The sequence below is a fragment of the Acinonyx jubatus genome, chromosome A1 (assembly GCF_027475565.1).
Source record: "Acinonyx jubatus isolate Ajub_Pintada_27869175 chromosome A1, VMU_Ajub_asm_v1.0, whole genome shotgun sequence".
Classification (NCBI taxonomy): Eukaryota; Metazoa; Chordata; class Mammalia; order Carnivora; family Felidae; genus Acinonyx; species Acinonyx jubatus.
Window position 1 is genome coordinate 156,854,249 of NC_069380.1, and position 12,972 is coordinate 156,867,220.

The 12,972-nt window shown below is 35.4% G+C and overlaps 1 long non-coding RNA gene across 1 annotated transcript; it reads right to left on the reverse strand.

The window, feature by feature from the left end:
- Nucleotides 1-890: 890 nt before the first annotated feature.
- Nucleotides 891-12,209, reverse strand: LOC128316227 (uncharacterized). The gene is made up of 3 exons (XR_008299823.1): nt 11,930-12,209; nt 9,856-10,327; nt 891-1,656 (listed from the first exon to the last, which is right to left on the reverse strand). It is a non-coding gene; the product is annotated as an uncharacterized LOC128316227 (long non-coding RNA).
- Nucleotides 12,210-12,972: the final 763 nt, after the last annotated feature.

The following is a 12,972-nucleotide window of genomic DNA, read 5'->3' on the forward strand; positions in this document are numbered from 1 at the left end:
GGGAATGTGGAATGACTTCTAATTGGCACAGATTTTTGTGGTATAATAAAAAAATAAACATTTGGCGTTTTTCCTGAGTTCTTAGCATAGAGCTCCTAAAAGTCTTGGAATTTACTGTTGTCAAAAGAAAATTCACAGAACTTTACTTGATACAAATATTATATTGAGTGAGAAACAAACTCTTTGTGAACAGGGAGACTTCAAACCCAAATGTGATATCAAGCTTAGAGTCATAACATTACAGGATGGCTTGTAAAGTGAAAATAAGGAAGTTGTTTAACCTTTACAATAATTGTTTACTACAGTGGAGATTTCCAGATGGCAGAGGTTTGGTTAAAAGTGATTATCATGTACTGTTTTAGGAAGATGACTTTATTTATGATTATCGGAGGCATTTACGAGAAATAATATGTTAAATTTTGCTTGCATTCATGAAATAAACTAGATTAAATTTTGCTCCTGTGGTCTAACTGGTTTTGTCTGCTGCTTGAGGGAATCTTCACTCCTGGTCTACATTTTATTTTATTTTATTTTATTTGACACTGTCTTTTATATGGTAATGAAATGATTCATGAGGGAAGCCTAGATGGCTTTACAATGGGAGCTGGTTGCCAGAGGGTTAGAACTTTCAACCCCACCCACTGACTTTTCCAGGAGGGAGAGAGGGAGGGGAGAGGGGCTGGAGATGGAATTCAATCAACAACTGGCCAGTGATTTAGTTAGCAATGCCTACAATATGAAATCTCCATTAAAAACCCCTAAATGGATAGAGTTCGGAGAGTTTCCAGGTTCCTAAGCACATTAATGTTCTGAGTGTGGCATCCCTGAGAGTACTTTGAAGCTTTGTGCCAGCCCTCCTCCTCCATACCTTGTTCTATGCATTTCTTCCATTTGGCAGTTTCTGAATTGTATCCTTTATAATAAACCAGAAAATGTAATTTTTTTTTTATTTCTGTTAACCATTTTAGTGAATTATTGAATGTGATAGGTTGTGGGAACCTCTGAATTTGTAGTTGGCTAGAAAGAACTGTAGATAGGCTGAGCACCCAGTTTGCAGCCAGCATCTGACATAGAGATGGTCTTGTGCGACTGGGCTCATAACCTGTGGGGTCTGCACTAACTCCGAGGGTTTGTGTCAGAATTGAATTGATTGTTGGACACCCAGTTGGTGTTGGAGAATTTATTGTTGGTATGGAGAAAACTCCGCATAGTTGGTGTCAAAAATGTCAGGAGAAAACCACGCATTTCTTTTGGGGATGGTGAAAATGCTCTGGAATCACATAGAGGTGATAATTGTGTAACTTTTAGAATATACTAAAAGCCAATGAACTGTACACTTAAAAAAAAAATTACTCTGCCTTGTCATTCACAACACAGTCCATTGTGTACAGAGCAGTCACCAACCTGCTTATTCCCCTCATGTCCTCTTGTTTTAAGGACCTGTAAGGACCAGTTGACACCTAGCCCGGCTGTTCTCAGGCCCTGGGTTCTATGGCCAAGCCAGACAAATACTTCTAGCTCCTTGTGTGAGATGAGGTAGTGGTATAATTTCCCCCAGGTCCCAGGCTCTCCAGACACAGCTCTGTGGGAATAACCATCCTTTCCCCTTTCTTGACATCCAAAAAATTTTACTGCTTTGAGGATGCAGAAGACAACCTGAAAGAACCAATAGTCAAAGCTGGAATAATTTCAGCAATGAAATAAATAGCAATAGTATTGAATTATAACCCCCAAAATAAAATAGGTATCTGTGAGTCCATACTAACACAAATAAATAATTGAATAGATAAGTAAAATGGAGGACAAGAGATAAATCTCTTACAAATGAATTCCAAATAATAAATATAAAAATAATGAGGGAAATAGAAAATCATAGCACAGCACAACACAGTAATGATTCCTATAAGCAAATCTGATGAATGCTAAAGTTAAGGGGTAACACTTTAAGGAGAAGTAGGATATTTGCATTGCTGGAAAGTATCTGTTCCCAAAATTTATTAATTATTTTGATGACTTAACATCCCAGAGGTCTTGAGGTTCAGTTCCTGAGTTTGAGCCCTACATCTGGCTCTCTGCTGTTGGTGCAGATGGGCTTCTTCAGATACTCTGATCCCCTCTCTTTCTGCCCCTTACCTGCTTGAGTGAGGGTCTGTGTGGGTTCTCTCTCTCTCTCTCTCAAAAATAAATTAACATTAAAAAAAAAATCAAGCAAGCCTAAATAGAGGAATATTCTGAAAGTACCATACAAGTACTTTTCAAAAGTATCAACGTCATGAAAAACAAAGAAAGACTAAGGAATTCACAGATATTGGAGGAGACTAAGTAGACAACCATATTTGTTTGGTATCCTAGTTTGGATCCTGGAACAAAAAAAGAGCATTACTGGAAAACTGGTGAAATGGGAATTTTAGTTAATAGTGTTGCACCAATTTTTACTTCCTAGTTTTGATAGATTTATCATGCTTATATGTTAAGATTGGGAGGTTAAAGGAAGCTGTACCTTCTTTATAATATTTCTGTAATACAAAATTATTTCAAACTAAAGTTTTAAATATTACTATAATTTGCATGCTCTGAATTTCCTTATTCTTTATTGGGTAAATCTCTCATAAATAATCCTCTTAAGGGGCACTTGGGTGGCTCAGTTAGTTAAACAGCTATGTCTTAATCTCAACCCAGGTCTTGATCTCAGGGTTGTGAGGTCAAGCCCTGTGTTGGGCTCCATGCTGGGTGTGGAGCCTACTTTGGAGAAAAAAAAAAAAAAAAGAAAAAAAGAAGCCTTTTAAAAATAATATGTGAGTGATCCTGAATTCTATGGGCTATTTATTATTGTTATTTAAAAGAATAGTCTTTACAATCCTGATCAAACTAATTATTGTATTTTAAAACTTGTGACAAAATATTTTTGTTTCCATGATTCCCAAATATCATATTGGTTGAACAATTTGAATGTTAGAGTTCTTGATCCATGAGATAATTTGAACATATATTTAAATTCATGTGTGATATTTCAATTTATTTTAATTTAAAATATAATGTAGATTATTTTGCCTTTCAATAATGATAAAAATCAGATTAAACTAATGTTATACTATGCGAGTTAATGTTTATTTACATTTTGTATTCTACCAATTTCCAAAAGGTTCTTGAATTAGGTTACAGTAAAAACACACATATAGTTATTTAAAAGCCATGTTTTAAAAAAATATTTAAGGATGTAGAAAGGTAATTGTTACATTAAAAATAGTCACACAGTTTCTACAATATTTTCATAGTTTTGTTAGAATAAATATATAACCTGGAAGAACATATACCAAAATTTTAAGAGGAGTGATCCTCTTTGAGTTGTGGTATTTAAAATTTGTCTTTTCTCTTTTTTGCATTTTCAAAGTATGTACAATGTATGTAATTACTTTTGCAGTCAGTAAAACATAGTAAATATTAAAAACATGCATGCATACATATAATAGGATAGTTAAAGACCGATTTGAGCACAGAGGAAAGAAAGTAAATACATTATGTTTTCCTGAATAAATGAACCTAAAATTTACAATGTTTGTTTACTTCCTGGGTTTTGTAAAAACAGCTACAAATTGTTCATGCTTAGTGTTTTAATTTATATACATACATGTTCAAACACAGATACAAATCTCACAAATGTCTCCCTTAGCACAATAGAGTCATGCCATATATTTGAGGCAGTGAATTCTCAGTCCTCTAAGAAATTTTATTTTGAATATTTTAATATATGACTGGCTGTTATATTGTACAATCACACCCCATTTAGGCAGTATTTTAGAGATAATGTAGACTTTAAAAAATAACTGAAGCTTCAATATATAAGTATCAAAGCTTTTGTTTTAGTTTTTTAGAATGAGAATATTTGTACTATGCTTGATGGACTTCCCTGACTTAAATCCTATTTAAATCTCAAATATCAAACTAATCTGTGATGCATTGACACATTGTTGAGTATGTTGTGTTATCATTCATTAAAATTGAAAGGCTTCGGATTGTTTAGAAAAACCAAAAAGAAAATAAAATCTGGTCTACTCTTCTACTTCTCACTGGCTATTGTGTCCACATATAATACCATGATGTGGTTTACTTAATTGTTGGAGTCTATGTGTAATTCTTTTTATCTTGTCATATAAAGTTCATGAATTTCATGACAGGCTTTCAGACATTTTTTCTTAAGCCAACTTTTAGTACAAGATTAGAGATTATCAAAGGTCTGACCTAAGTAGAGGCATTATTGTGTTTTTATAGCTACTTTGTTCTTCTTTAAAAAAAAAAAAAAAACAATAACTTGAGACTAGTGCTTGTTTGTGATCTGGAAAAAATTATTTATATTTTACAAGTCTTTATTGCAGACACTTTAGTTGAAGTACATGTAGTGAAGCCTTTTATTTATTAGACATCATACTTGGCTTTTCCATGATAAGGTACTTACTTCTATTGTGGACATGGTAACTGCACCTATTCTATAAGGTTTAGAGAGGATTAAATTAATTGTAAATGTAAAGTGTTAAACACACCACCTTGGGCATAACAAGTGCACAAGGATTATTATGAGAGAGAGAAAGAGAATCTGAAAGGAAGTCAGTGTGGATGGAGAGTGAGACAGAATGCTATGCCATTGGAGGAGGAAAAGTAGACAAGGGCCAGCTCAGACTGTGTTAGAATTTTGGACTTTATTCTGGGCTAGGGTAGGAAACACTGAAGTGTTTTAAGCAGGTGTGACATAGTCACAGTTGCTTTTGAGAAGAATATACAGGCTGCTGTTTGGAGACTGGGAAACAGAGGAGCCAAGGTACATGGTCTTTCCCTTGGGCTGTATGTTTATGATTTAAACATCTTTGATTTAAACCAATGTTTTAAAATCCTTCCCGTGAATACACAGTTAGAATCTTAGGTTCTTAAGTTTTATTTTCACATATTCATAGCACACTTGCAAGCCATGCAACAACTTTGTTTTTCTTTTTCTTTTTTTTCTTTCTTTTTAAAATTTTAAGTAATTTTTACACCCAAGTGGAGCTCAAACCCACAACCCTGATATCAAGAGTTGCATGCTCCTGGGACACCTGGGTGGCTCAGTTGGTTAAGTGGTTAAGCATCTGACTCTTGATTCTGTTGAGGTCATGATCTCAAAGTTTGTGGGATTGAGCCCTGTGTAGGGTTCTGTGCTGACATCCTCTCTCTCCCCCTCTTTCTGCCCCTCGCGCCCCCCCCCAAAAGAAAGAAAGAAAGAAAGAAAGAAAGAAAGAAAGAAAGAAAGAAAGAAAGAAAGAAAAAGGAAGAAACTTGGAAAAAAAAAAAGAGTTGTGTGCTCCACCAATTGAGCCAGCCAGGAGCCCCTGTTGTTGGCATTTTTTGAACAAACTTGTCAGTGTAGGGCCACACACATTTGGTAAAGATACGCAGGATGCCAACAAGCAGACCGGTCTTTCATGTGGCTCTGCAGTATGATGCATGCTACTTTTGATTTCCTTTTTCTGGACCTCTTAGAGTCTCAGGTAATGCCTGCCTTTCACATGGAAGCTTTGTTTCCTCTCCATGTTTTATTACCGTAGCTCCCAGAAATGACAACACTGTAACATAGGTGCTGCCATTTGTCTATTCCCCACCCATATTGGATTTTTTTTTTCCTTCCTCGGATTGTCAGAGTCTTTATAAAAGCACTCTAGATAGCTATCAGATTGTTAGAATTAGCAACAGCATTGGGACCTACTAAGATTCTTGATTCAAACACTTGGTTCATTGCTGGCATCTATGTGATAGCATCTCACTACTGCCTTACTCTACATGCAAGTCCTAACTAACTGATCTGCATCTGACTGCAGCTGCTATAAACACCATCTTTGCTTTTACCATCTTTTGGTGTGCAGCCCTTGGCTTCTTGTAGCCTTGGTTTCTTGTCCTACTTCATGCCTGATCTGGTCCCTCCCATTCCCTCTTCACTTTATCTAATTTACCTCATTTTATTGTTGCCCACTTTCAGGGTGATCATATCCAGGTCATCCTGAATATCTTTCTTCAGGGGTAAAAATATAGGGAGAAATACTCATTGGTAAAATAATGTGGTGTCTGAGATTTGCCTTTATTTTTTTTAAGTTATTTATTTATACTGAAAGAAAGAGAGAGAGAGAGAGAGAGAGAATGAGTGGGGGAAGGGCAGAGAGGGGGGAGCTAGAACCCGAAGCAGGCTCCGTGCCGCCAATGCAGAGCCCAATTCAGGGCTCAAGCCCACGGACCATGAGATCATGACCTGAGCAGAAATCAAGAGTGTGAAGCCCAACCAACTGAGCCACCTATGTGCCCCTGAGATTTGCTTTTAAATACTCCATCAAAACCATTCAATAAGAGTGGTAGAATCAAGATGAAAGATGACAGAGTAAAAAATGACAGAATGTTGATACTTGTTAAAGTTGGGTGATGGCTATATTAAACTATTCTCTTTTGGGTATGTATGAGTTTTGCATATTAAAAAATGAAAAAGACACATGGAGGATTTGAACATATTGACTTTCAAAGAAGTAGAGATTCTGGACAGGTGTGACAGAAATATTGGAAGCAATTGCATGAAGGTGGAAAAGAAGGTGTTCTGTGTTTTGTCAACATAGGAGATAGACCAATCATATTGCCTTCTCATATATTGCTCTTTTCTGAGGTATTCTTTATGGAGATCACTGTCCTTTGTTCTACTTGGACCCACTATCCTGCTTATAGTTGACTGACCCAGGGATGAGGTCTTAAAAAAAAGCGTCTATGTAAATAGCAGCATGTGTCAACTTGGGCACTATTGACATTGTGAACAATATAATTTTTTATGTGGGTACTGTGCTCTACGGTAAGGATGTGTAGCAGCATTGAGTACCCACCGGATGCCAGTAGTATTGCCTCCCCTACCCCCAGTTGTGATATCCAAAAATGTCTCCAGATATTGCCAGATGTCCTGGAAGGGGAGGAGGAGGGCACAGAATCACCCCTTGTATATCAGTGAAATGTAGGGATATGAATTTTAGTTAGGTTCCATTCTTATAGGTTCGGGCTGACTTGATTTGGGTATTTAGATGTCATAATTTTTCCATGCTATATTAAAAGGCTGATTGTAAGTATTATAAATAAATAATAATTTAAAAATAGAAAACTTCAGGTCTTCCTACATTTGTTACAATTACAATAATATAACTTGTTTTAAGCTCAGGCCCCCTGATTTTTCATCTTTATCAAATGCAATCTTAATTTTTTTTGCATTTAATGTTCTTAAGATCATCATTTCCCCAACTTCTGCATATTTTACAAAATCGTTAATATATTATACTTTTCGTATTTTACAGAATACTGTATTTTCTTTTTTTGTTTTCAGATATAATTATGTAGTACTAATTTTTATTTTTAAAATTAATGTGAATTTTACAGTGTCTTTGGAAATGTAGCCTTCACATGGATGGGAGAGTGTGGAAATTTATTCGATAAATTTTGTGGTTCTGGGCACAGTGTAAATGAAACATTTTCAGGTGCTACAGTATATAAATAAATGAATGTTTTTCCTGGCACAATTTTATACCATAACTAGCCAACAATTCTTGTATTAACTTCTTCAACTGAATGGAAGTGTACTAGTATATACTTCTGATTTAATAAAATACTCAAAATAGGTTTTTGTGCTAATATATTTATAACATGCAGGTGTTTGACATAGAAACATAAATTACATGTACATAAAATTGGTTCAGGGAAATACTGAAATGTGCTAGGGAGGATATTAAAATATATATTTGAATGTTTATTTTATAATTCAGCTTGAACATTTTTCAGAACTGTTAGGGTTCATAGCTCTATTATATGATTCGTTTTTTTTTCTATTAAACATTTCTAATCGTGTATGGTTTTTATAATTTCTCTATTTTTCTTTAAGTGATTTTTATTTAGTCTGGTTGTTTAATTTGTTCTTTTCTTGGAGCACACACAGAGATCTGATTAGTGAAAAATTAGTAATTTATTCCCTAGAATCTTATTTATCAGCTTTTTTATTACGCTTTCCTGTAGAAACTTGTATAGTTTGTGGTTATCTTGCTCCACAAGAACTGCACACCTGCTGGTCTACTTAGAATGACAATAATACTTGTCTGTTATGCTAAAAAGTACTGGTCACATTTTTAAGTGATTTTAGGGAGACAATGCTATTAAATGCATTATTTTTAAGATACTATTGGGTGAAGGGTCATTTCTGAAATTTAAGCATGCTACTTTAATTTGCCTCTTAAAAGATACTTATTAAAAATGTGGTTTTTAACAAAAGTTTATTTATTTTGAGAGAGAGAGGGAGAAAGAGCGAGAGCAGGGGAGGGGCAGAGAGAGAGGGAAAGAATCCCAAGCAGGCTCCACCCTGTCAATGCAGAGCCCAATGCAGGGTTTGAACCCAGGAACTATGAGTTCATGACTTGAGCGGAAGTCAAGAGTTGGCCGCTTAACCAACTGAGCCACCCAGGCGCCCCTATTAAAAATGTGTTTATTGGGGCACCTGGGAGGCTCATTTGGTTAAGTAGCCAACTTCAGCTCTGTCATGATCTTGCAGTTTCTGGTTTGAAACCCTACATGGGGCTCTGTTCTGACAGTTGGGAGCCTGGAGCCTGCTTGGGATTCTGTGTCTCCCTCTCTCTCTGCCTCTCCCCTGCTCTCTCTCTCTCTCTCTCAAAATTAATAAGCATTAAAAAAATGTGCTTATTGAGTGCTTATTCAATAACGGTTTTCTTTTTGATCATTGTTTCACACCCATGACCTGAAATGGAGTTTTCAAGTAAAAAAGAGTAAGAAAATATTGATATGATTAAAAAGAGGATTAACAATTAGAGAATTAAGTAGAATAAATAAAAAATCAATAGCATATAAACTAAGAAAATTATTGAATATGCATTTATTTTTAGAATACTACCCACATAGCCAAGTTCCTTGCCTCTTTCAGGTTTTTATTAAACATTCTTTTCCGAGACAACTACTCCAACTGCCAAATTTGAAATTATAATTCTCATCCCCACCTGCCCTGTACTCCCAATCTTCTCCTAGTCCACTCTCTATTTTAATAGCACTAATCACTTGCTGAAATACCATATTTATAATGTTTATTATTAACTGTCTGTCTCCTGGCCCATCCCCCCAAATCCCACAAAATATAAGTTCTTGGGGAGTTTTGTCTGTTCAGTATGCTTTTCGTACAGATGCCTGCTACATTGTAGTAGTTTAGTACATTAGCAGGATGTTTAATTATCTGGAATTCTAGCAGTTAAGTCTGTGTTAAGTGCCATTTCTGCTATTTTTGTTTTATTATCCATTCAAACAGAACTCTGAAAGATCTTGAAGTATGACCTAAATGAGCAAAAAACACCCCAAACTCTGGAATAGATTTTAGGGTTTAGTATTTTAATAAAATTATTATTTCTTAAAAATGATAATAGTTACCAGTTTTGACCAAATGCCCATGCCATGTACTTTACATGTTCTTTGTGTTTGCCCTCTTACCATCTTTAACGAAGTGAACAGTATTACTCCTGGTGTTGCTCATAGATGAAGAAACAAACTCAGAGAGGTTAAGTTAATTCTAAATGGCAGATGTAGAAATTGAATTCAAGTCAGGTTGAATTCAAAATCAGTGTGTGTGTGTGTGTGTGTGTGTGTGTGTGTGTGTGTGTGTTTTAAGCTGCTTCTAATTGCAAGAAGACTTCTCTATTAATAGTATTCTTTAACCAAAAAAGTATTATTTTATTAATCAGAAATTCCACTCCGTAACCGTATTGAATAAAATATTTAGCAAAGTTTACAGTATAATTATTAGATAACACACTGTATACTTACTTATTTTACTCATTTATTAAAATGCTTGTGTACTACCATGTGCTAGGTGCTGGGTATGCCACAATGAGAAAAAAAGACACAGTTTCTGCCTTCAAGGACCTTGCAGTCTCCTGGAGAATACAGATGTATCACTCAAGAGTCAGAACTCTGTCCCCACTCTCCCTATACCCAATTTTATCATAAAAAGTAGAAAGTATTCTGATAACATCTAGATTTTATTCTGTGTTTGTTTAACATATGGCTAATTTTTGTTTTATCAAGAGGTATCATCAGGGTTGTATGGTCTGATAACCCTCCAAATCCTTTCTTCTCTCCTTCTTGAGTCTTCACACACCCTGGATCCATAAAAAAAAGTCCAAGCAATAGCAGTACTTTGTTTTCAATATTTTCTTCTATTCTATTTTGATGAGAGCAAAGTTGGTTGTATAATCTGTTTCTGAAAATATCCTGAATTCTGAAACACCATATTGAGCTAAAAACAGACATGTTGATCATTTTTAGGTCTTTCACACATTGATTTGTTCAACCTATTTGTGATAATTTATTAATAATTTGATTTTGAATGTGTTTAGTTTTATTTATTTTTAAAATTACCTTCATAAAACTTTTTCAAGGCCAATATTGTCATTTTTAGTAGATTTTGACTAAGTCTTATATATAGATGAATTCTGAGTAATAGGGAAAATTAATCATGAAATGCAGATATTAATAAAGAATTCTTGATTTTTCATTCCAATGTAGTATCTGAAGTTGCAGTGTACTAAATGGTATACTTATTCTTTTTTTAACGTTTATTTATTTTTGAGACAGAGAGAGACAGAGCATGAACGGGGGAGGGGCAGAGGGAGGGAGACACAGAATCCAAAACAGGCTCCAGGCTCTGAGCCATCAGCCCAGAGCCCGACGCGGGGCTCGAACTCACGGACCGCGAGATCGTGACCTGAGCTGAAGTCGGAGGCCCAACCGACTGAGCCACCCAGGCGCCCCTGGTATACTTATTCTTAAGATAACTTGGTGTTTCTTTATTTCACAAATATCCCACATGTTTACTTTTTCTATGAAACAAAGATAAATTGCAGGAAGAAAAACCAAGGCATTCATCGTCAGCTTTTGAATAACTGGTATCTTTGACCACTTCTCTCTTTCTCCTTGTGCTTGATGATCATAATCCTTTCAGAGTTTAATTTGCTTTAGAGATTATGGTTTTTAAAAGGACTTTTAAATAGTCTCTTCTTAATAGAATGTAGATCTTAAAACTAGAATATCCTGATCATTTGGACTTTGACATCCAATACACAATTCATACCAGATATTCTAACAGAGTATTTTATCTTTGTTCTATTAGTATGATTTAAGATTGGAAGCATGCCTACTTTAATGTTCCTTAAGAACCACATGAAATAGTAAGAGGAAACTGAAAGATTTCTTTGTACATGCATCACCAGGGTTTTCCAACCTGGGAAAGTCAAGGGTTAAGAGAAAATACAATTAAACATCTCAGTGGTTTTGAGAACTTGTATTAATTTGAATGCTTGGATACTGAATTCCTAAATGTCTAGTGCAGGGGTTAGAGAGAACTATAGGTGTGGATAATTTAAATAACAAATTGGTGTGTTGAATCTGGCCTACAGATATATTTTGTTTGGCCTTCATGGTGTTTTTTAGAAGTGTGAATTAATAGCAAGTGTTTAACATCTCAGAATTTTCACACAAAAATTCAGATTTCTAACCTCTGGGAAATTAGAATATCTGACAGTGATCTTGCTTTCCACATAGCAACAATTAGCTGTGTTGATTGAGGGCACCTTTTGGATCATTTTCCAGTTTGCCATATTTCCCATCACCCTCTGTTCTTGCACAGTGAACATGTAGTGTCAGTTACTAGTTACCATTGTGTATGCACTGTCACTTTTTCTTATATTTGATCTATAGTGATGAATTTGTATCTCCTACCATAGAAGGTATGTTCTTTCTAGAAAGTCTTTCCCAGAACCCTCTTCCTAATCTTCACTGTTAGGCCCTCTCTTCCCAGTGCCCCTATAGCACCTAGTTTATTCCTCCCGTTAGTACTTACCAATTTTGTGGTAAGTGTTCATTTGATAATTTTCCTTGCTCAGCATGACCATTTTAAAAGTAAGGATCTTATGTTGTTTCTTCATGGGATTCAGTAATATCTGACACTTAAGTAGAAGGTATGCTGAATTTATGTTTGTTGATAAATGAGGTGAACTTTGTTTCCTGAAAAAGATAGATTATAGGATGTACGTGCATCTCCAGGAATAGTTTCTTATGAGGCTGTAATATTCATTATTAAAACTAACAGAGGTCTTCTGATGGTTGTTGCAGAGCAAGGCCAGGACTATGGGAAAGCATGAGAGGCTCCTAGGATGAAAGTTTAAGAGATACTTCCTTTTAGGGTCAGGCGAGTGCCTCCTTAAATTTTAGGCCATAGGAGCCTCTTTTGCCTCCATACTCCCAGCGCTGTTTCTGAATTTTAGCTTCTAGCTTAAAAATAAAATATTTGTCCTGATTGCAAGGACTATAAAATTTTTTTTAATGTTTATTTATTTTTGAGAGAGAAAGAGTAGGAGCAGGAGAGGGGTGGGGGGGGGGGTGGGGGGAGACACAGAATCTGAAGCAGGATCCTGGCTCAGAGCTGTCAGCAGAGAACCAGACGTGGGGTCAAACCCACGAACCTGAGATCATGACCTGAGCTGAAGTCAGACGCTTATCCAACTGAGCCAGGCACTCCTGGAAGGACTAGAGAAATAGGAATCTAGATTGGTTTTAAATGAAGAGAAGACCACAAGAGAATATATTATATTATTATTTTTATTATTATTATATTTATTATTATTATTATTATTATTATTTTGAAAATTTATACTCTGCTTTAAAGATTATCTCTTTGTCATTGGTTTTAAGCAACTTGATTATGATGCTCTTGGGTGTAGTTTCTTCATGTTTCTTTTGCTTGGGTTTGTTGAACTTCTTAGATCTGTGAGTTTATAGTTTCCATCACATTTGTAAAAAATTCAGACTTTATTTCTTCAAATATGTTTTCTCTCCTTTCTCTTTTCTCTTTAGACATTCTAATTAGGCTTATATTGGGTTACT